The sequence below is a fragment of the Bos indicus genome, chromosome X, assembly GCF_029378745.1.
Source record: "Bos indicus isolate NIAB-ARS_2022 breed Sahiwal x Tharparkar chromosome X, NIAB-ARS_B.indTharparkar_mat_pri_1.0, whole genome shotgun sequence".
In the NCBI taxonomy this organism is placed as follows: domain Eukaryota; kingdom Metazoa; phylum Chordata; class Mammalia; order Artiodactyla; family Bovidae; genus Bos; species Bos indicus.
In genome coordinates, this window is record NC_091789.1 from 122,658,394 (window position 1) to 122,684,171 (window position 25,778).

At 36.0% G+C, this 25,778-nt stretch overlaps 1 protein-coding gene and 1 pseudogene across 1 annotated transcript in view; both read right to left on the reverse strand.

Moving 5' to 3' along the window:
• Positions 1–25,778, reverse strand: part of IL1RAPL1 (interleukin 1 receptor accessory protein like 1) — a 701,662-nt gene that overhangs the window by 163,737 nt on the left and 512,147 nt on the right. The window lies entirely within an intron of this gene.
• Positions 19,533–19,632, reverse strand: LOC139181771 (U6 spliceosomal RNA; annotated as a pseudogene).

Here is a 25,778-nt window from a genome sequence, read left to right on the forward strand (position 1 = left end):
GTATCTTTAAAAATCCCATGCCCATGGCAAAACTTAAAGCCTGTGCAAGGTGGAAGAACTAAATTCAAACAAAATAGAATGTTTTGAAGCTGGTAAGATGGACTTCAAACACTGTGTTAGATGGAAAAGCAATAAAGAATGTTTTAGATGCTCCTAAAAAGTCAACAGGTAATGATATATGTAATATAGGCTTTATTAGAAGAAAGCTACTTCTATCCTATTTCAAAAATTAATTTGCCATAATATCATCTGTGTTATAGCTCCAAAGAGCCTATATGGTGCATACTGGATAGAATTTTATAACATGCATATGACTATAAAGTAATTTAATTATAGTGATTCTGAAAAATGTCCATCAAGATATATATATATATATATATATAGATATATATATATATATATATATATATAGCCTGGAATGAAAAAGCCATAATCTTACAGATAAAATGGGCATCTCACAACAAACACCTGATTTCCATTTCACATACATGTCCAATCCTGATTCTCAGTCACATAATCAGATCCAAACTTGCCAATCTTCAGTAACAGCTCTCTCACATACACATTCTGTCAGCAAATCCTGTTTGTTCCATTATCAAAATATATTCAGAAATTATCAACACCTACCACTTTCACCTTAGCCTTGGGCACCATTATCTCCTTCCTAATTTGTTGCCTCTTCATGGGACTTCAGCTTCTAATCCTATCCCACCCAATGATCTATTTTCTAAACATTAGTCAGAGTGGCCTATTAAAACATGAATCAATTCATATCTCCCCTATTCTCAAAACTTCCAGTGTTTTCCCATATCCCTCAGTTCATGATCTACCCTTGGTCACCTCTGACTCACCTCTGCACTCAGTCTCTTTGCCTCTCATGGACTTTCCTCCAGTTACAATGTCTTCTTCTGGCCTCTGGGCCTTTGCAACATCTTGTTGCCTTTGGAATCATTTATCCCAGAGATAAGCAAGTGGTAGCTAAGATCAGGGCTAGGTTCACGTTATGTAAGGTCTGGGGCTCATACATTTTAGGGTATTTTTTAAAAAGAAAGAATATGACATTTCATATACAAAATTCAATAGAGGGCCTCAGAAGAGGTACATATGAGTGAGGGAACTAAACTTTTAGCTTTATTATCCTCACAGTGAATCTACCACACATATAATACTATACACTATGCACTATTTGAACTACTTTAATATACTATGTTATTATAGTGGTATATATAAAATAGATAACTAATTAGAATCTATTGTGTAACAAAAGAGTGTCATTGTCTTTAGTGGATGGGGAAGCATTCCATTATTTTTTTCATAATGTGTTTTTATTTATCCCTTTATTGCATAGATCTTTAAAAGCCAACTGTAATTGGCTAGTTTTTTCTATCTTTTGTCTTCCTCCAGTATCCAACTTGCTCCTGTTAAGTGGAACACAGCTGGTAATGTGGTCCCACCTCAAAGGAAAGATGAGTTCTAAACCAGGACAGAAAATCACAACTGATTCAAATATCCTTTCCAGGTCATGCACTTAACCCTCTCATTTAATTTCCCTTCACTGAGACACTTCCTTTTTCAAGACTGCAAACATAACCTGCACCTGCAATTACCTGAACAGAAATTAGTCTTGTACTTTCTTCCTCAGGAACAAAGAAGCGTTCAAGTGTTTAGCTGACTAAATGCCAACCTTTGTAGACATGATTTTGAATGGATTGGAACCCAAATGTAATTAAATGCATAAAAGGAACTACCCTTGCAAGTGATGTCTCTTTGGAAACATCTCAGCACCTAGTATAAATCAGATCATTTAACTTACTATAAAACATCTAGGGATTGACAATGTAAAACTGCAGTTCTCAAGGTGGGTGATGCTAATAATGATCGGACTCTATATGGGAACATCATTTTTCTGACTCAGTAGAGATTTCCTGGCTATCTACAGTGCTTGACTTTACTCATTAATTGATTTAAATAATTGATGTGCTTAGTCGCCCAGTTGTCTCCGACTCTTGCAATCCCGTGGACTGTAGCTCACGAGGGTCCTCAGTCCATGGGATTCTCCAGGTAAGGATACTGGAGCGGGTTGTGATTTTCTTCTCCAGGGGAGCTTCCCAACCCAGGGATTGAACTGGCGTCTCCTGCATTAGCAGGCAGGTTCTCTACCACTGAGCCACCAGGGAAGTCCTAAGCAATTGATAGTAGCTATTGAAAATCAGGACAATGACACCCAACAAAAGAAAAGAGACAGAGGGCTTAAGTTGTAGCCACTTACAGAAAACTTAAGTTGCCCCTGCCTCAGAATTACCTAGTGGGGTATTCAAAATGTAGCATCCCCAGGCTTCCCTGGTGGCTTAGTGGTAAAGAATCCACTTGCCAATGCAGGAGGCACAGGTTCTATCCTTTATCTGGGAAGATCCCACATGCCGTGGAGCAACTAAGCCACCACAACTATTGAGCCTGAGCTCTAGAGCTGGGGAGCCGCAACTACTGAAGCCTGTGATCTCCATAGACAGTGCTCTGCAACAAGAGAAGGCACCACAATGAAATGCCTGCACATCGCAACTAGAGTAGCTGCTACTCGCAGCAACTAGAGAAAAGCCCATGCAGCAATGAAGATCCAATACGGTAAAAAATAAATTAATAAAAACAGAGCTGCATTTAAAAAAAATGCAGTCTCAGGTTTCCCACATTATGGATTCTGAATCTCCAGGGAGTGTAGGACCAGGAATACATATTTTTCAGAATTGCTTCTGGTGATACGTATGTATTTTAAGGTTTGAGAACTGATGAAAGTCATAAGGATATTGGTTATCTGCGGAAGTGAGAAAAAGAAGGAAGGCTGAGTACACACACACACACACACATACACACACTCACACACCCTTCCACAACAAATTTTACCAATTTCAAATTTTTGAGTAGGACTAGGTGGCGCTAGTGTTAAAGAACCCCTGCCTGCTAATACAAGAGACTTAAGAGACCTGGGTTCGATCCCTGAGTCGGGAAGATCCCCTGGAGAAGGGCATGGCAACCCACTCCAATATTCTTGCCTGAAGAATCCTATGGACAGAGGAGCCTGGCAGGCTATGGGCCATAGAGTCCCAAAGAGTCAGACACAATTGAAGTGACTTAGCATGCATGCATGCAGCTATCACCATGAGAGAAATATTGACTGTACTTTAGAGCAGCTGTTCTTCAGAGGGAAGAAAAAATCAAATAAGAGAACTTAAATGACAGTGAATGAAATCAAATTCCTGAATTTTTAAATTTCAAATGATACATTAAGGCATTTGCATGGAGAAACAATGCTTCCATGAATATGGAGTCATGACACCTCAATATCCATCATTGTTTTAAGTTCTATGTTGGAAATATGTTTTCCAGGAGGCTGGAATATATTTTTAAGACTCAGACCTTTTAAAAAGTGATGATTTTATAGACAGTCTTATTTGCCTCTCCAACTTCAATTTTCACTCTTCAAGACATTGGTCTTGGTTATGAAGTGAAAACAAGATATACAACTTCAGTTCCCTCAAAGAGAATATTCTAGCTTTCTTAAAAAGAACTTGTGATAAACATTTTAAAAGTACTTTGTGATAACTACTATCACTCTGAATATTATTTACCAAAGTACACTAATACAAGCTGGAATCAAGATTGCTGGGAAAAATATCAACAACCTCAGATACGCAGATGACACCACCCTTATGGCAGAAAGCGAAGAAGAACTAAAGAGCCTCTTGATGAAAGTGAAAGAGGAGAGTGAAAAAGTTGGCTTAAAATTCAACATTCAGAAAACTAAAATCATGGCATCTGGTCCCATCACTTCATGACAAATAGATAGGGAAACAATGGAAACAGTGAGAGACTTTATTTTTTTGGGCTCCAAAATCACTGCAGATGGTGACTGCAGCCATGAAATTAAAAGACGCTTGCTCCTTGGAAGAAAAGCTGTGACCAACCTAGACAGCATATTAAAAAGCAGAGACATTACTTTGCCAACAAAGATCCACCTAGTCAAAGCTATGGTTTTTCCAGTAGTCATGTATGAATGTGAGAGCTGGACTGTGAAGAAAGCTGAGCGCAGAAGAATTGATGCTTTTGAACTGTGGTGTTGGAGAAGACTCTTGAGAGTCCCTTGGACAGCAAGGAGATCAAACCAGTCCATCCTAAAGGAAATCAGTCCTGAATATTCACTGAAAGGACTGATGTTGAAGCTGAAACTCCAATACTTTGGCCACCTGATGTGACGAACTGACTCATTTGAAAAGACCCTGATGCTGGGAAAGATTGAAGGTGTGAGAAGGGGACAACAGAGGATGAAATGGTTGGATGGCATCACTGACTCGATGGACATGAGTTTGAGCAAGCTTAAGGAGTTGGTGATGGACAGGAAGGCCTGTCGTGCTGCAGTCCATGGGGTCACAAAGAGTCGGACACAACTGAGAGACTGAAGTGAAGTGAAGTCACTCAGTCATGTCTGACTCTTTGCGACCCCATGGACTGTAGCCTACCAGGTTTGTCTGTCCATGGGATTTTTCATTCAAGAATACTGGAGTGGGTCTCCATTTCCTTCTCCAGGAGATCTTCCCGACCCAGGGATTGAACCAGGGTCTCCCACATTGTAGGCAGACGCTTTACCACCTGAGCCACCAGGGAAGGAGAATGAACTGAACTGAAACTGAACACTAATAGCATCAGAATTTATTCAGGTGTTTCTCTGCCCACACAGAATGGTCTATGCTTCTTGATAGCTTACAGCCACCTTCTGATTAGTTTATTCTAATCTCATATATTATAGTAATCAATGTAATATGGTTCATTAAATTGTATTTAGAAATTTAAATAGATGCTTGGTGAAGGTCTAAGATAGTCTCCAATGGAGACTCTCAAAAAGTTCAGATTTATAACTGTGTTCCAGTGTTTTGCACATTTTAGAATGCCTGATATCCTAAAGAAGTGAGTAAATGAAGTAGCTTTACACAGTATGTTTCTATTTTAGAGTAACACAGGTGGCTTCACACTTGAAACTTTTTGAAATCTCTTCGAAAAAGTCTGAAGCACTTTGGAGAAACAAAATCATTCTCAAATGTAGGAACACTGTTTGGCCACTCAGACTATTATTACTTTCCACCTGAACAAGGACATTCATCTCATAGTGGATTTCCTCATTTTCATCTCCTGTTGCGACAACTCATCCTGTACACTGCAGCTAGATTCATCTTCATGACGGCTGGTTCAGTCTTCCCATGCTTATGCTCGAAAGCCTCCAGTGACTCCCAAATAAAGTTCAACCTTCTCAGCTTGCATCTGAAAACATCAACAACCTTTCCAAACGTGTTGCCTTCATCATGGGACTTTGTCCAGCCAAACTTGTCTGCACTTCTTTTTTCAAAAATGCTTACTTAAGCATTTCCCTGTTGGTCCAGTGGCTAAGACTCCATACTCCCAATGCAGGGAGCCCGGATTCCACCCCTGGTCAGGGAACCAGATCCCACATGCTGCACTAAGGCCCAGTGCAGTCAAATAAATAAATATTAAAAATGCATACTTGATTCTTTTCTGAAGCTGTGCCTTTGACCACACTATCTCCTATGACCATATCCACATAACAAATTCCTACCCATCTTTTAAATGTCAAGTCATAATATCTCCCCTTCATGGAAATTTCCCCTTGCTTCCAACCAGAAGTTCTGAGCTCTGCAAGTATCAGAACTATCCTTCTTCTCTAGTACACCATTGTCATTATCTGCGTGTGTAATTCCCCAGAGTCAAGGACCTTGTCTTCATTCTTTCAACAAATATTTACAGAATACCAGTAGCTTTTAAAACAATGTTTTAGACACTATGGAAGCTGCCAAGTTGAATAAAATCTAATCTTTGTCTTCCCACTGTCCAGTACAATGTCAGGCACATTGTCGGTACTGAAAAAATATATGTGGAATAAATAATGAGTAGTCCATCTCATTTTCAATAATGTAAGTTCTGATTTATAACACAATAAATTAACAGGAAATTCTATTCAGGAAGAAGATTTTTTTCCAGATTAACCTTCAGAATATCTAAATGATACTATGCAGACATAAAAAGAAAAAAATATATTTTAAACATGAAGACAAAAGAAGTTTGAAAAATTTCAAGTCTTTTATATAAATTACAGATATATACATTTCTCTACTGTCAATAATTTCTTGATATTCTTTGATTTACACAGGATAAACCTTCCCTGTTAATTAATTCTATTAGTTCTTTAACATTACAATATTTACATGCTTGCTACATGCAATAATTTTCTGCAAATACTGACCACATGTGTTTTAATCTGAATTTATTTAGAGACAGTAATAATTAAATGCATTTTCTTGACAATCATATTTACATGATTTCAAACAAACTGATAAGTAAGACAGGAGAGTAAGTATCCAGATTGTTATTTTAAATGATGTTAAATATAAGAATAATAAATATAAGAAAACTGAAATCTTAGGCTTCATTTTTTGGCTTCTATATGAATGATTGTAAGCTAGGATTTGGAAGACAACTAAGGCAAATTTCCCCTCACTCTGATATTTATATGTTACGTGCACACACATTGCTGGAAGCTTAGATGGCGTATTCAACAAGCATACAAGATAATTCAGATCAATGTCAACTTGCTCTCACCAGAAAATGAAGTCCCATTGAGAGCCAACCTATCTTTCAGTCTAATTCAATAGAAAGCTAGAGTGCTAACAATAAAATGTCTAACATATAGGATTATGTCCATTCTAGTTCAGAAAAATGAGTGTCTTTAGATAACAAAACTTCCCCTTTTGAAAAGAAAGCCATTATTGCTGCAGAAAATAATTTCACATATTAAAAAGTTAAATTAATTTTTTATATAGCTCTAGTCCTAGCCATTTGAATAGAAAGAGCTTTAAACTAGACTCTTAAATGTCATGCTAATGACGTGGGTTGTGTCATGATCAAAATTTGTCATAAATAAGTGGTGTTTTGTAAGTAACCTGGGGAAAATAAACTAATGTTCTAAGTAAGGATGTGACTTTGAAATTCATTGTCTATGGTACCTGACTCAGAGAGAAATAATTGATTACTAATGGGGCAATATCAGGTTGGTTACATTACTATTTGCCTGCATGAATAAGAGGTAAGGATTTTTCAATTTCTGGATGGTCACCCATTCATCTTTTTAACTGCTAAGTGCTTAGATCTATGGATACTACTGGATTTATTTAGTCTTCTCCCCAAACTTCTGTATGTTATATCATCCTCCTACAAAAGAGAAAAGCTTTAAGGTTTTCTTATTAATGTTGTCACAATTAAGTGACAATATGGAGCTCTACAGTTTCAAACTTATATGTTAAAAAGATTGTTCATCAATTATACTTCAATAAAACTTAATAAAAATAAAAAAATAAAGGAAGGGATTGTCCAATGCAGTCTAAGATTTCAAGAATTCCAACTGAGAAAACCATTCTCAGCTGACTGAGAATGCAACTGGGGTACCAATCAGAGACTACATAAAAATTAATGAAAAGCATGAGTTTTAGAGTCCTACTTAGGTTCAAGACCTGACTCATATTTACTTGTATTTAAGTTCTTGAAAAACTCTGTAATTTACACACTCTTTGTAGGTAAAATGAGAAGAAAAATAGTACTCAGATTTTAAATAGTGCCTATAGAATACTTACTATAGAAACTGGAATATGGCAAATTTGAGATAAATAATAGCTTTTGTTATTGATATTAGGGAAGCTCAGATGGCTCAGTGATAAAGAATCCACCTGCCAAAGCAGGAGGCACGGGAAACATGGGTTTGATCCCCGGGTTGGGAAGATCCCCTGGAGGAGGAAATGGCGACCCACTCAAGTTTTCTTTTCTGGAGAATCCCATGGACAGAGGAACCTGGCAGATTACAGTCAATGGGGTCGCAAAGAGTTGGACACGACTGAGCCTGCACACACACACACACACACACATTTCCAGATAAGAAGGTTTAGACAGAAAAGGCATTTACAAGAATGCTAGTTTTTCCCTCCCCCCCACCCCCGTTTACTACTCTGCTTTTCAAACTTTCTTTACCTGCCCCAGAAGATGACTTCAGCTTTAGTTTGGGTATGACCAATGGGCAGCGCCAGCAGAAGAGTGGGACAGAATGGGGTCAAGGCATTTATTTTCCCAGCTCTCTGCTGAGCATTCTTTGGTTGTGTCCCTTTATCAAAAGTCACAGGTCAAGTTGGGCAGATCCCCACTCCCCCTTGCAGCCATATCATGTTCTCTCTCCACACAATCGCATTGTTTGCCACCTAACTCTAACTGAATACACCCCAATACATGAGAGTCTACGTGTATACTGTTGGTATGGTACAAAAAGCCTAATGTATCCAAGAGAAGCCCAAGTGTTAACTAGAAAAAATGAAGATGTGTATTCAATCTGAAGTAAAGGCATAAACGGGGACTCCAGGTGGCTTGAAATATAAGAAGTGGTTTTCAGGCAGTTTACAGGAAAACAGCATCTGTGACAGTGTCACATCTCATGTGGTTCCTTATGTTTCCCACAGAGGCCAGTCTCTCTGCTTAAAGGACTTCGGGCAACAGAACAAAATAGCACAGTCACTCCATTTCTAAAGTTCACTCTGTTTTTACAGGTTTCAACAGCAAGGTTTTAAAGCAATACTAATATTAGCTCTGTGGACTTCTCAGAATTGGCCCAAAGCTAACTGGAGGGTTTTAAACTTCAAGTCAGGAAACACACATGTATGTGTACAACGTACACACTGACTACAAGAGTATCCAGTGCTATATGATACATGAGAAAAAGTAACAGGGGAAAAAAAGAAGGCAAAAAGATCTCCATTTTGGGGTGACTTCGCTGGTGGACCAGTGGCTAAGACTCCATGCTCCCAATGCAAGGGGCCTGGGTTCCATCCCTGGTCAGGGAACTAGATGCCACATGCTGCAACTAAGAATTTGCAGGTCTCAACTAAGATCTGGCACATCCAAATAAGTAAATCAATATTTTCAAAAAGATCTCTATTGTGTAGTCATCTGATAGCAGTATCAACTTTACACAGCTATGAAAACTTCCAATTAGGAAATTCCAAAGAACCCTAAGACACTCCCTGTATACCACTAATCAGATATCTTAAGAGGACTAGAGAGACAATAGGAAGTGCAGTTTAGAAATCAGGACTCTTCCTGTTTCCCAGGAGAGGGATCCTTCTGCCCAGTTCTTGGCCACGTTAATCATCCCCACGGGGAAGCTAAAATAGGTACAATGATTAGGGATAGAGGAGAAAACATTAGTGTCTCAAATGTCTTTGGGACCTTATGATGGATTCTAATACTTCTCCAGAGGTGCCTCAGGAGCCTGCTCAGGGGATGTGTGAGCTAAGAAGGCCAGACTTTAAATGCCAGCTCTGCTTTACAATAAGCTCTGTTTTTATCTGTATTCTGCACTGGCTTCTCTGTAGCTCTGGTTTCAAGAAAGGATTACACTGCTAAAAATAGTAATATAAACATTTTAAAGTCACTGTCTTTGAATTTTACATACATCTATTAGTGACAAATTCCCCAGTATATTATTGATCCTGAACACTTCGTCTTTCTCTTGTGATATAGGATGTTAATGGTTGGCATTCCTGAGGAGAATAAACTATCCATGTACAATGAAGCAGCTTATATTAGCACTTTTAACATTATGAATTTGTTTGTTGTGTACTTGTTTCAGTCATGTCCGACTCTTTTACAACCCCATGGACTTTTGCTGCCAGGCTCCCCTGTCCATGGGATTTCTCAGGTAAGAATACCGGAGTGGGTTGTCATTTCCTTCCCAGGGGATCTTCCGGACCCAGGGATCAAACCTGGGTCTCCTGCACTGGCAGCTGAATTCTTTACCATCTGAGCCACCAGGGAAGCCCAACTTTGTAAATGAGCATGGACAAAAGCCCCTGCATGTTTATCTAGATTCATCCTTTCATTTCTGTTTTACCTGTAGGAAATTAGACAATTATGAGCTATTTTGATGGAAATCAGATTCCAAATATAGCAGAATCTTACCTTTAGCAGAACTATTTTGGTAAAATGTCTCACAGGGACCTCTTTGTCCCAACTTTACCTAAGATCATATTTATACTGGAGAACTTTTTAAAAGTCTTTCTTTTAATAGCTTTTTTTACCATTGTGGGAATGTTAGTTTATCCCACTGAGGAGGTAGTCTGTGTGTGCATTACATTCAGTAACATATTGAATGCTTAATATCAGAAATAATTATATACTGACAACATTAATGTCTTTTGAAAAACAATTGCTCGTTTTGTTTTTCAAAGGTAATGGAAACCCTCAACAGACTGCAGAAACCCCAGTAGGAAGAGTTGAGAGGCAAATGGAATGAAACTGTGGTATAAAAGTAGTTGAGGAGTTTGTAATACTAAACTAAAAATAGTTTCTCTGTGCCATAATGGTGTATTTTAAAGGTACTTTTTATGTATTGGTAGACAACAAATTTCCCTCCAGCTAACATCTTTTATCATCTGGTTGCATGTAGTCAAAAGTTCTATTTTCTAAGCAATGTGCTTTTAACCAAGTAAAAGAAGACCGTCTGCTTACTATTTGACTGTTATGGAGCTCAAATATTATTGTTAAACAAAGTATCCTTAAACAAATCTTCATTTCCTTGATGCCATACAACCCCGTTCGTGCATGTTAATGTTTTCAGACCTATCTCAGGATCAGTTTACATGATAAAATATAATTAACTGTTGTTTGCTCGCTTAAGTTGCAGTCAGTGTTTCAGTAAGCCTGACGTGGGCTCAAACTGGACTGCTGATTTGTGAAGCTTGTGATGGTTCACGTGGCAGTTGTGCCTGCAAAGCTTTATTCATATAAATAGCCATCATCTCTGCTTAGGCACCAAGAGCATGATTAGTTGGTTTCCTGGGTTTATTCTAGTCAAGATATTTATGATACATGCTATTTAAGGAATTTCTCTAATTTGGCCTTTGGGAAACAACAAAAGGCTAAATTAAGTGAGATAAAATTTGAATACATGTATAGAAGTGATATGGATAATCTATATTTTCTACTATCACTTTCAGCTACTACTGTGGTATCTCCTCATATAACACACAGTTTGAGAGTAGATAGTTCAGGGCTGCTCATCATCAAGCAGCTCATTGATGCCATTGAGACCCTAGGCTCCTTCTTATTTCACCATCTTTAATATGTGACTTTTATTTTCCTGGTTTCAAGGCAGACACTGCACTTCTGAACACCATACTCAAATGTAACATTTATTTCCTGGAAAGGCAGCCTGTTCCAGTGACTTCTTAAACTTTATTGGTCATAACCTGCTCATGGCCAACCCAAGCTGTTTGAGAGGCTGTGAAATCAAGGACAGTACTTTACAATCACTAAAGAACAGGAAAAGGGGGATAGAAAGGATGTTGAGTGAGCCAAGCTATATAGTATCTGCTCACTAAAAAATTATATTAATTATTTGAGCTTCAGGCTAAAAGATAGGCAATCTCATTGTCCTTTTCTTTTTGCCAATCTATGCTTCAGAAAATACATGCTGATCATAGCAAGTTGGCCACAGTGACTCTCATTTCCCTCTGTATTTTTTCAGGGTCCAATGTTAATGATACAACCAGGTAGTAGAGACTATTTTGGCCTATTTAGCATTCATTTATCCACTTTTTTGTATCTTAGAAACTCAATTTCAATTAGATATATCCTTAATTCCATGTAGCCATAGGTCTCAAGGGAAAGTGAACTCACCCCAATTTTAGGAAGGGATTCTTTCAAGAGTAATCTTGCCTATGATTGGTCCTGGAATAAGCATATGTTCCCATTTTGACCTGAATGGGAATTCTTTCAGTGAGAAAAGGAAAATTCCTTGCCCCTATGAGATAGCCATAGGAATGTCCCCTGGATATTACCGGATGTAGATATGATGCTGAGGACCGCTGCAGTCATCCTGCTACACAGAGGATAAAGCCACACTTGGAATTATGAGCAGAGAGATAGAAAGCACTGGGGCCCTTGATGACATTGCTGAATCCCTCTGCCCTGAAGCCCACTCCACCACTGAACTTCCTTCCAGTCAAGTAAGATCTTTTGTTCTTTATTTTTTTAGTCAGTTCGAATCAATTTCTGTTACTTGTAGCCAAAAATACCTTAATTCTTATGAATCATCTGAAATTTTTGTCCTCTAAAAGTTCTGAGAAGTTTGCATTTATGCCATTACTGTTATTTTGCTGCTTGTAACTCAAATTAAATGGGATTTCCCATAGAGACATCAATGTAGAAATACACTATATGCATCAGCACATTTAGAGCCAACTTGCTACCAAGAATGTGCTAAGAAAATGCATTATATCTCAAACTCCTTCCAGTTAAGGGTTTTTCCAACCCAGGGAAATAAGCCACAGGTACAGTGCAGATCAACTGGGAAGTATTTCTACAAAATCGGTAAGTGAGTGTAACTTCACCAGCCACATTATACAGGGACAACCAAGAAATATGTACTGTGAGATGCATTGTAATCTATGAGGCCAACAGGCTGGTACTACCAAAGCAGGCTAAGGGATCCCTGAAACTGAAGTGAATGTTAGGCTAATTGTGCAGGAAATAGAAGAAGACTCCATTCAAGCCAAAAGATATTGTGCAAAAAGCAAAGAGGAAGAAATGGAAAATGTGTCCTATGCTCCCACTGTTCCCAAACTCTAGTTGAGATGGCATGTAGAAATTGAAATACCTGATTGGGGCTTTAATGTTCTCAAATGTGCCATAGAGAGAGAGAGAAAGACAGAGAGAGAATAAATGACTATAATAAAACCCCTCACACTAAGTTCTTGGTAACAAGACAGAAGGATAAATGATATTATCATACAGGGTACTGCAGAACTTCATTTACAAAATGATATTGGATTACTTCCTAAGACACCTGCTTAATGTTAAATACAACAAAAACCATGGGGTAGAAGCAAATGTCAGAAAAAGGAGGAAAAAAGAGACACATTAAAAGCCCTTTTTAAAAAATAGTATATGAACATGCATCATTGATAGTTGGAATACACATGAATTGTTAAAATGCTAGAAAATAATGGCTCATAAAAATAAAAGCCCCAAACAAATTAATTTTTAAAAAGATATTCTTCTTATGGTTTTACAAGTTGCTTACTATTTTATGTCAGAGTAATGGATTTGGTTAGTAGATGGCATGGTATAATTTAAAAAGGTGTTAGAAGGTATTCACTTAAAATATAAGATACGGTGCTCACTGTGATTAATTTTAGGGACCTTTTCTAAGAGACTTAGGGTAAGAGACACTGTTGTTCTAAGCCTCAGTCTGAATTTTCACACTATTTTGATTACTTACAAAGAAAAAGGTGTGAAGCATATATACAAATAACCAGGAAATGCTAATGTTAATTTTCTTTACTGTTGGAACTTTGTTAGATTATGCAATGTTTTTTATTGAGTCACCAACAATAGGAAACATATGTTTCCCACACATTTAGTAGGAGACAAATGTTAAGAAGGTCTAATCATAACAGGGACACACAGGGCTATGAGTCTAGACAAATTTAAATACATGAAAAAGCTCATCTCTTTCTTATCCAAACGCCTGTCAGGTTTCAAGGTTAAAGCCATATTTATATTTTCATTTTTTTCTCCTCATAATTGGTAAGGTTATATCTATGAATATTATACCACCTAATTTCAAAAATTTCAAATAGGTTAAAAGGCAATTTATCATCAGCTTTAAAATGGGATGTTAACAGCTTTACAGTTAAATTAGGCTATGAAAAATGGGTAAAGGTTGTCTATGGAAAAAAAAGCTTTTTATGACAAAGATAATTGAACTCACAGAGAGGAAGGTATAACCTGAAATGATTTAGAAAATTCATCATGAAAGTGTGTCATTATATTAATTTAGAGAGAAAATCACTTTTTTATTTACCCATCTCTAATGAATTCATCTCTTCATTCAGACAGGCCAGGGACCAGTGAAATGTTAATGATGAACATGTCAAAAGTTGGAATATAACCTTGTCACATTCACCATAAGACTCTCAGCAGCTTGGAACAATTTTCTTGACCTGCTTGAAATCCTCTATGAGAGGATTCTTTAAAAAGCCATCTTATTGAAAGATAAAAGGAATTATTTGGGAAAATTCCTTTGAGTCATTTTCTAAAATATTTTTTATGAGAGAAGTGAATACATATTCATGGTAGAGAATACAGACTATGAATAAAAGCATAAAACAGAAAATAAAAATTACCTGCAATTCCACTTTCCTAAGGTAACTAACAATTGTAAATATTTTGGTTTGTCTTCTTTGTCTTTGAATGTTTATAAAATTGTTACCATAGGGTGAACAATTAGGTTGTGTATTATTTTGCTTACTCAACATTCCATCATGAAGCTCTCCCCAGGCAGCATATTGAGAACCAGAAGAAAATATAAACAGCAACTTTTAACAAATTACTGGGATATTTGAATCATTAAAGACTGAGTATAAAGTATGTTTAACAAGCTATGAAAAAAAAGGAAGGGGTGAGTATCTGAATAAGAGGCAAGAGACTATGGAAAATGACAAAGCAGATTTGGAAATGAAAATACTATAACTTTCAGAAATAAAAATATCATTGAATATAAAAATGATTGAATAATTGAATGTTTAGGTTAATGGCTGATTACAAACATCTAAAGAAATAATTGGTGATTTGAAAGTTAGATTTGAAGATATATTCTACAATGCAGAAGAAAAACAAAAACATGGAAAATATAAAATAGGGCTGGAGATATGGAGAATAAAGTAAGAAGATATGTCTTATTCTAAGCAGAGTTCCATAAGAGAAAAAGAATGAAAGAATGGGACTGACATATATCTGAAGTGATAACATCTGAGAATTTTCATAACAGATGAAAGATACCAATTTCAAGATTGATGAACATTAATGACTCTCAGAAAGGATAAATAAAAAGAAATCCTCTGAAGGGTATGTATAATGAAATTATATGAAATTAAATACAAAGAGAAAACTTTTAAAATAGAGAAGAGACAGCACCTTCAAGAGTACTTACATCAAACCTTACAAACAAATTATCAGAGTCAGCAAAGGAAGTCAAAAGCCTGTGGAATAATATTTCATTGTGCTGAAAAGAAATTAGAACTACATGTACCTTTCATGAATGAAAAATACAAACATTTTAGACAACAGACAGACTGAATTTGGTAGCAGTTAACCCTCACTAAAGGAAAGTATAAAGAATTAATCTTCAGGCACTAATAAAATGATTACAGAGAGATGCAGGAAGGTATGATGTGAAAAAAAGTGTTAAATACTTGAGTATATTCAATCAACAGATTCAATAATTATTTATGAGTAATGACTATGTGGTAGGCCTTGTTTTAAGTACTTGAAGTATAGTCTAGTGCCTACCTAAACAAATATTGGCTGGATAAAGCAATAACAATGCACCTTTCATGAATTTAAAAAAGTCTAAGATACTGAGCAGCAATAAGAAAAGTTGAGAAAAGCAGCAGAAATAAAGTCTTCCAAAGTTTTTACTTTTTTTTTTTCTGATGGAGAATAAAAATATAGCTAAAAGTAAACTTCCCTAAATTAAGTGTATATGCAAATTTTCTAGGATATAATGGAAAGAACAGAGATAAAGTATAAAACTTCTAAACTCAGTCAGTATGAAAGAAGGAAAAAAGTCAGAGAAAATGACACATAAAAAATGTCAGGTAAATAGAAAGCACAAAATATGGTAGAGATGATTCCAAATACCAATTAAAAATGTTTGCTGTAGGCTTATCATATATGGCCTTTACTATGTTGAGATAGGTTCCTTTTATGCCCATTTTTTGAAGAGTTTTAATCATAACTGGGCGCTGAATTTTGTCAAAGGCTTTTTCTGCACCTATTGAGATTATCATATGGTTTTTATCTTTCAATTTGTTAATATGGTATATCACATTGATTGATTTGCCTATACTGAAGAATCCTTGCATTCCTGGAATAAACCCAACTTGATCATGGTGTGTGAGCTTTTTGATGTGTTGCTGAATTCTGTTTGCTAAAACTTTGTTGAGGATTTTTGAATCTATGTTCATCAGCGATATTGGCCTGTAGTTTTCTTTTTTGTGTGTTGCCTTTGTCTGGTTTTTGGTATCAGGGTGATGGTGGCCTTGTAGAATGAGTTTGGAAGTGTTCCTTCCTTTGCAATTTTTTGAAAGAGTTTAGAAGGAGAAGGCATTAGCTCTTCTCTAAATGTTTGATAGAATTCTCCTGTGAAGCCATCTGGTCCTGGACTTTTGTTTTTTGGGAGATTTTTGATCACAGCTTCAGTTTCAGTACTTGTAATTGGGTTGTTCATAATTTCTATTTCTTCTGGTTTAGTCTTGGAAGATTGAACTTTTCTAAGAATCTGTTCATTTCTTCCAGTAAATACCAATTAAAAATGAACTAAAAATTCTAGTTAACAAGGATTTTCAGACAGGAACAGAAAGATCAAATCCAACTAAATGTCTTCATAAATGGCACATCTAAATTAAAAGTGCACAAAATAGTATATAAAATATTCATATATAGCAAATATAAATAAAATGAAGCTGGCCTGCCAACATTAATAATACATGAAATAGATTTTAAAGAAAAGGTATTGTTAGATATAAAGAAGGCCACCATATAATAGTAAGAATTTCACCTTATCAGAAAGACAGATCTAGAATACATACTGAGACTATAAAATTATGCATCTCAAAATACATTGTCAAAATATATAATGTTTTAAAACTTGACAGATTGTGAAGACAAATACACAAATAGGCCAGGTGAGTAAATGTTTTCAAAATTCCTCCTACCAATTGATAGATACAGCAGGCAAAAACAAAAAAGAAAAATTAGCACAATATATAAAATTTGAGAAATGCAACCAACTAGCTTGAGCTAATGTATCCAACAATTTCAGAACATAAAAGCTTTTCAAACACACATGGAGCATTACAGAAAATAATATGATGAGCCTTACTGCAACTCTATAAATTTTAAAAGATTAGAAATCATTAAATAAATTTACCCTAATACAATGTTGCTTTTATCTGCAAGGTAAAATTATACGTGAGATCATATTTTTAAAAAAAATCCTAATCCAAAAAAAAGGGACAGTTCACTTATTGGAAAAAAGTAAATTATCATGCTGCATACTATTAAGGCATTTTAAATTTTCATTGAATGATCATGGCATAATTACTCTATTGCTTGTGATTTGGGTAATTTAAATTTTTTGCTACTATAAATACCACTGGGACAAAGCTCCTATTATGTAAGTCTTTGTAAGAGTCTAATTACTTTCTTAAGGGTATATTCCTAGTATTTGAAATGTTAGATCATGTTGTAAACCTTTTGACCTAAAATTCCCTGTAGGTGTTGCACAAAAGTTTTACTAATCTTACTCTGAGCAGCAGGATATGAAGGTGTCTATTTTACAAATCTTTTGATAATACTATCAGGAAAAAATTATAATCTTATCATTTTGATTAGCATATCTTTGATTACCAAATTATTCATGATGTTGAAAACAGTCCATAAATTTCTTGACCATTTTATTTATTCTTATCATTTTTTAACCTGTTCAATCATGTGCTTTGCTGCTTTTCTTTTTTTAAAAAATTTAATTGGAGGCTAATTACTTTACAATATTGTGGTGGTTTTTGCCATACATTGACATGAATCAGCCACGCCACTTTTTTTGTGGCATCTTTGTCTGGTTTTGGTATTAGGGTGATGGTGGCCTCATAGAATGAGTTTGGAAGTTTACTTCCTCTGCACTTTTCTGGAAGAGTTTGAGCAGGATAGGTGTTAGCTCTTCTCTACATTTTTGGTAGAATCAGCTGTGAAGCCGTCTGGTCCTGGGCTTTTGTTTGTTGGAAGATTTCTGATTACAGTTTCGATTTCTGTGCTTGTGATGGGTCTGTTAAGATTTTCTATTTCTTCCTGGTTCAGTTTTGGAAAGTTATACTTTTCTAAGAATTTGTCCATTTCTTCCAAGTTGTCCATTTTATTGGCATATAGTTGCTGACAGTAGTCTTTTATGATCCCTTGTATTTCTGTGTTGTCTGTTGTGATGTCTCCATTTTAATTTTTAATTTTGTTGATTTGCTTCTTCTCCCTTTTTTTCTTGAGGAATCTGGCTAATGGTTTGTCTATTTTATTTATCTTCTCAAAGAACCAGCTTTTAGCTTTGTTGATTTTGGCTATGGTCTCATTTGTCTATTTTGCATTTATTTCTGCCTTAACTTTTATGATTTCTTGCCTTCTACTAACCCTGGGGGTGCTTCATTTCTTCTTTTTCTAGTTGCTTTAGGTGTAGAGTTAGGTTATTTATTTGATTTCTCTCCTGTTTCTTTAGGTAGTCTTGTATTGCTATGAACCTTCCCCTTAACACTGCTTTTACTGAATCCCATAGGTTTTGGGTTGTTTTGTTTTAATTTTCATTCATTTCTATGCATATTTTGATTTATTTTCTGATTTCTTCTGTGATTTGTTGGTTATTCAGAAGTGTGTTGTTTGGCTTCCATATGTTTGTATTTTTAATAGTTTTTTCCTGTAGTTGACATCTAATCTCACTGCATTGTGGTCAGAAAAGATGCTTGAGATGATTTCAATTTTTTTTGAATTTACCAAGGCTAGATTTATGGCCCAGGATGTGATCTATCCTGGAGAAGGTTCCGTGTGCACTTGAGAAACAGGTGAAATTCATTGTTTTAGGATGAAATGTCCTATAGATATCAATTAAGTCTAACTGGTCCATTGTATCATTTAAAGTTTGTGTTTCCTTGCTAATTTTCTTTTTAGTTGATCTGTCCATAGGTGTAAGTGGGGTATTAAAGTCTCCCACTATTTCTGTGTTACTGTTAATTTCCCCTTTCATACTTGTTAGCATTTGCCTTACATATTACAGTACTCCTATGTTGGGTGCATATATAATTGTTATACCTTCTTCTTGATCCTTTAATCATTATGTAGTGTCCTTCTTTGTCTTTTTTCACAGCCATTATTTCAAAGTCTATTTTATCTGATATGAGTATTGCTACTCCTGCTTTCTTTTGGTCTCCATTTGCATGAAATATCTTTTTCAAGCTCTTCACTTTCAGTCTGTATATGTCCCTTGTTTTGAGGTGGGCCTCTTGTAGACAGCATATATAGGGGTCTTATTTTTGTATCCATTCAGCCAGTCTTTGTCTTTTGGTTGGGGCATTCAACCCATTTACATTTAAGGTAATTATTGATAAGTATGATCCCGTTTGCATTTACTTTGTTGTTTTGGGTTTAACTTTATAAACCGTTTCTGTGTTTCCTGTCTAGAGAAGATCCTTTAGCATTTGTTGAACAGCTGGTTCGGTGGTGCTGAATTCTCTCAGCTTTTGCTTGTCTGTAAAGCTTTTGATTTCTCCTTCATATTTGAATGAGATCCTTGCTGGGTACAGTAATCTGGGTTATAGGTGTTTCTCTCTCATAAAAATATGGAACAGTTCATTAATTTGCATGTCATCCTTGCAGGCCATGCTAATCTCTGTATCATTCCAATTTTAGTATATGTGCTGCTGAAGCGAGCACAGCTTTGCTGCTTTTAAAAAGTGGATTTACAGAACAATTTTTGTATTAGAAATTCAATCTCTTCATGCCTGTTGAATATACTTAACCTAGTTAGTTAGTCATTAAGTTTTTTATCTTTTGATTTTGTTCTTTTTAATGTAGTCAGAATCTTTTCTCTTGTGAGGACCATCTCTCTTCTTTTTTAATAAAAAAAAAAATCATGGAAAATTGTTATCTATCTTGGGATTCATTAACCAGTAACTTTTCCACATGTCTTATGGTTTCATTTTTCATATAAGCTCCCTAAATTATTACATAAAAATATACACATATATGTATGCCTATATATATGTGTGTCTGTGTATATATGAATACTTATATTTTTAATTTATTTAATTCAGGGTCATTTGTCCTATCCATTGACTTGTCTGCTCATCTTAAGATAAGTTAGACCCATATTTTTCCCCCATCTTTATTGTGACATAATTGATAAATAAAACTTGTATGTACATCATGTGTACAACACTATTCTTTAAGGTTTTTTTTTTTTAATGTGGACCATTTTTAAATCCTTTATTGTATTTGTTATAATATTGTTTCTGTTTTATGTTTTAGTTTTTTGACTATGAGGCATGTGGGATCTTAGCTCCCAGACCAGGGATCGAACCTGCCTCCCCTGCATTGGAAGGCAAAGTCTTAGCCATTGGACCTCCAGGAACGTTCCCATGATGTTTTGATAAACATATATACTGTGAAATGATTACCACTATCAAGCTAATTAACATAAATCACCTTGCATAGTTACCTTTTTTTTTTTTTTTTTGAGCTAGATGTGAGAGTTGGACTATAAAGAAAGCTGAGTGCCAAAGAACTGATGCTTTTGAAGTGTTGGAGAAGATTCTTGAGAGTCCCTTGGACTGTGAGGAGATCCAACCAGTCCATCCTAAAGGAGGCCAGTCCTGGGTGTTCATTGGAAGGACTGATGTTGAAGCTGAAACTCCAAAACCTTGGCCACCTGATGCAAAGAGCTGACTCATTTGAAAAGACCTTGATGCTGGGAAATAAAGGCGGGAGGAGAAGGGGATGACAGAGGATGAGATGGTTGGATGGCATCACCGACTCAGTGGACATGGGTTTGGGTGGACTCTGGTAGTTGGTGATGGACAGGGAGGCCTGGCGTGCTGTGGTTCATGGGGTCGCAAAGAGTTGGACACGACTGAGCAACTGAACTGAACACTTAAGATACACTATCTTAGCAAATTTCAAGTACACAATAGAATATTATTAACTATAGTCATCATGATGTATATAATACTTCTCCAGGATTTATTCATATTGTTCGTGGGGTTCTCAAGGCAAGAATCCTGAAGTGGCTTGCCATTCCCTTCTCCAGTGGACCACATTTTGTCAGACAAGAAGAAGAAGGGGATGACAGAGGATGAGATGGTTGGATGGCATCACCGACTCAATGGACGTGAGTTTGAGTAAGCTCTGGGAGATAGTGAAGGACAGGGAAGCCTGGTGTGCTTTAGTATATGGGGTCACAAAATGTCAGACACGACTGAACGACCTGAACAACAAGATTTATTGATCCTGCATAATTGAAATTTTGTAGTCTTTGACCCAGAGAAGGCAATGGCACCCCACTCCAGTACTCTTGCCTGGAAAATCCCATGGACGGAGGAGCCTGGTAGGCTGCAGTCCATGGGGTCGTGAAGAGTCGGACACGACTGAGCGACTTCACTTTCACTTTTCACTTTCATGCATTGGAGAAGGAAATGGCAACCCACTCCAGTGTTCTTGCTTGGAGAATCCCAGGGACAGCGGTGCCTGGTGGGCTGCCGACTACAGGGTCACACAGAGTCGGACACAACTTAAGTGACTTAGCAGCAGCAGCAGCAGTCTTTGACCAATACCTCCTCATTTTCCCCACCCCCCAGCTCTGGAAACCACCATTCTACTATTTGCTTCTGTGAATCTGACTTTTTTAGATTCCACATAATGAGATCATGCAGTAAGTTCATACAGTATTTGTCTTTCTTTGGATTATTTCACTTAGCATGGTGTTCTCCAGGTTCATCCATTTGTTGCAGTTAGCAGGATTTCTTTATTACACCTGAATAATAATCCAGTGTGTATGTGTATAATTTTCTTTATCCACTCATCTCACCGATGGACACTTAGGTTGTTGTCATATCTTGGTTATTATGACTAATGCTGCAATGGACATGGGAGTGCACATATCTCTTCAGTGTATGATTAATCATCTCGAGTATTGTCTACTTTCACTTCTCTGTTTCGCTCCATTGGTTTTTCAGGAGTGTGTTGTTTACTTTCCACATAATTGTGAATTTCCCATCTTTCCTCCTGTTATTAACTTCTAGTTTCATACGACTGTGGTCAGAAAAGATAACTTTTTGTGAGTTATAGTTCAGGTTTTCGTACCCAGCACCGTTTTCTGTAGCAGTTACTATTCATGAGTTTCCGCTCTGGTGAGCCATGACTCTTTTGTATGTCCTTGTCTGTGTCTTTATTTTTTATTCATCTCTCTTGTGGACCCATGAAGAGCTGTTGGTTTTTCAGTCCGTTCAGCTTTTTAGTTACTGTGAGGATGGAGAAGCATCCTCCAAGTTCCTTATGTGTGGAATCAGAAACTGGAAGTCTGTCTTAGATTGTTGACAATATAATGTGTCTCAGTGTCTCACTGAAGTTGTCTTGAGTTCAGCCTACTAGAGGTTCTCTGAACATCATGGATCTGAATGTTCATTTCCTTCTCCAGATTTTGGAAGATGTTCCTCATTGTTTCTTTAAATGAGCTTTCTGACCCTTTCTCATTCTCTGTTCCTTCTTGTGCTCCCTTAATGCATATACTGGTTATCCTGATGATGGTCGATAAATCATGTAGGTTTTTTTCATTCTTTTTCACTCTTTTTTACCAACTGGATAATTTCAAATGGCTTGTCTTTGGGGTCACTGAGTTTTCTTCTGCATCTTCAAGTCTGTTTCAGTGTCTTGGGACCTAATACCAGGGGTGCCCATAGGCCTGACTTCTGCCTAGCCCATTGGGTGGGTCCCTGGAGGGGCAAGTATGCCTCTGATTATGGAAGAGCAGCATTGAAGTTAGGTCATAAGACTGCTTCAGGAACTGCGGCCATGTTCCTGGACTACATCACTACCATTATCGTGTCTTTGTAATTATTTGTTGCAAATATACTGACCACTTTTTGATTTTATGGTTTCTTCATTTAAATCATATGTGTTTATGAGGTTAGATATATATTTTCTGCCCCCTACAACTCATTCATTCTCTTATATATTTTTATTTTACTTTGTATTCTGGAGACATTGCTTCATTGACTGATATAATTTGTTCAGCTTTCTCTGTCATTTCATATTATAATACCTTTAAATGCAGCTTTTAGATTCCTCATTGCATTTGATTTTCCTCTCATGCCTTTCTTGTTTTAACAAGTTCTTTTGCACCTCTGCCCTTCATCATTAAATTTTCTCCCTAGAGTTCCCAGTTTTTTTAATTAATAGTGATCGTGTATTCTTACTTCTTTTTGAGGACACCAAGATATCTTCTAAATTTTTCACCTCTTTTAGTGGGAACACACTGTCAGAAAAATGTTGCTACTTTGAACCTTCAGGAAAATCTTTCCTTTCTCTTACAATCTAGAACAATTTTAATAGATACTATTTAGAAAAAGTTAGGTACAGACCCTTTTTCCGATGAAAAACGATTTACTCAGCCCTGGCATATGCACAAAGTAAGTGGAGTATTTTTGGTACTAATGCTGGACAGTTCCCTAAATGGAAACATTTACACAAGCACATCACATTGCACACCAGCACATGTTTATGTGTAGCTATTTTAATGGGATCTTTGGGGAAGCTATATCAGTCCCAACTCATCTGCTACAATGTGACCCTGGGAATTCTTCATTGATAAAATGTTTACTGCTGTTCCCTTTGTCAAGGTGGAATGATGATTGACATATTGCACAAATGGAAGTGCATATTTCACCATGTACCATTGCAATGAATGCTAAATAACTTTAATACGTTCCCAAATCCTTCACTAAGTAATGTTTTGTCATTGAGAGATGACATTATACAAAAAGTAGAAATACTGAAAACTCATCTACAAATAAAAGATTTGTAATTTAACTAATCAGTTTTCTGCAATGATTAAGGAAAATAACTAATTGCCAGAGTCTTTACTACTAAATTAGTGGGACCTACAAAAGTTTTTAGTTTATTTTTTACATCACAATTAATGTTCAGATGTTCAGTGTTATAAAATGATTCAAGCAGCCATAATATACAGTTGACCTGTGAACAAGGCAGGGGTTAGGGGTGAAGGGTGACCCTTCACAGAGTCAATAATTCACATAAAACTTTACAGTGGATTCTACATGTCCATGGTTCTTCATCCATAGATTCAACCAACCACAGACCATGTAGCACTGTCATACATATTTATTGAAAAAAATCTGTGTGTAAGTGGATCTGTGCAGTTCAAACCTGTGCTGTGTAAAGGTCAACTGTACATCTATTTTTTTTTTTAAAGGAGGCAAACACAATTAATACTGAAGTTTGGTCAGGCTCCTTGGTGAGGCTACCATTGATGAAGCCAGCTCAAATTGAGCTTGAGCCTGCTTTTCTCTGAATTCCTTGTATATTTAGTTATGAAATATTAATACATAAGATATTATTCTGCATTTACATGCTTGTAACTCTTCTTTGCCCACATACCCCCCCAAAAGAAGGAAAATTAAAAACCTCGAGAATATGGATCATGACTCTAATATTTACATTTAATGTGCTTCCTCATTGAGTCAAAGGTGGATTTCACAAATATTTGATTATTGGCTTCTACTTTTGCATTAAAATGTGCAATTATACAAATAAAAGCAGTACAGAGGAAAATATTATGTAAGTTGTGATAGAAAAAGAGTGGAATTAAGGGTCTGGTTTTATTACTTTCTCATATGGTATGAAGTGATAAAATCTGCTTCAAAATGGAAGATTCCCATAAATCAATTCATTTATGGTATGCATTTGTATTAAAACTAAAACAAAGCACATTAAAGTTGGAATTAAAATATTTTGATTCAAGGCCCAGCTTTCCCATTTAACAAAAGTGACTCTCCAAAATATCACATTCTTTATTTATCCTCTTGTCTTTATTCATCAGACCTTGACATTTAGAATATTACTTGTGGCCGACTTGATTGAAAACACAAACACAGATCTGGACACTTATATCATGCATTGGTACTTTCTGGTCAGACAGATAACAAAAAATGCACTTATCCTATTTTTAATATTATCATCAAAATAAAATATGATATACCTAATATATAAATATATACTATTTTTCTGCAGATATTTCCTAACTCCCTGAGAATATACTCACGTCCTCAGTTTAATACATGGTGCTGTAGAGCAATTCTATTTAAAATGTGGCCACAGACCAGAGCTAGTCTACAAATTGTTTTTATTGTTCTTCCATAAAAGAAGTATATAAAGTGAGGGTAAGCATTTAATAACTTTTATAGCAATCTGATAACATCTTCTGAATGAAACAATAAAAATCCTTGGCTACTTTTGTATGGCTTTGTTTTCTTAAAAAAATTACCATTTCTAGTTATTGATTTTTATGATTTTTTTACTGAAGTATTGGTCCTTAAGGAACTGGAAATGAAAGCAAAACAAAACAAAAAACCCTGGTACTTAACCTCAGGTAGTTTCAGAATCATTGGTGTGTTTTATTGCTGTTAATGTTATTATAATTTTAAAAGTTAAATTAATTTTTTCTTTCTCATATAAACCAATCTAGGATATTACCAAGCTTGCTTTTTTAAGTCTCAGTTCCTCTATCACAATTTTTCTCTGATGAGTCTACTAGAAGCTAGTTATTAAACATTTCTATGCCTATTTTCTTTCAGTGATTCTTACACTGAGCAAGTTATTCAAATAAATGGGATAGTAACTTGTCCATGGCTTCCATTAAATCAAACACAGACAAACATATCTGTACACACAGAAACATGCACATTCTTGGGATATTCATTCATAAAATTTCCAAGAACAATTCCAAAATCATATAAGTGTTTAACATTAAGATGTATTGGAAGTCATTAAATTCCTTTTTAGATAGC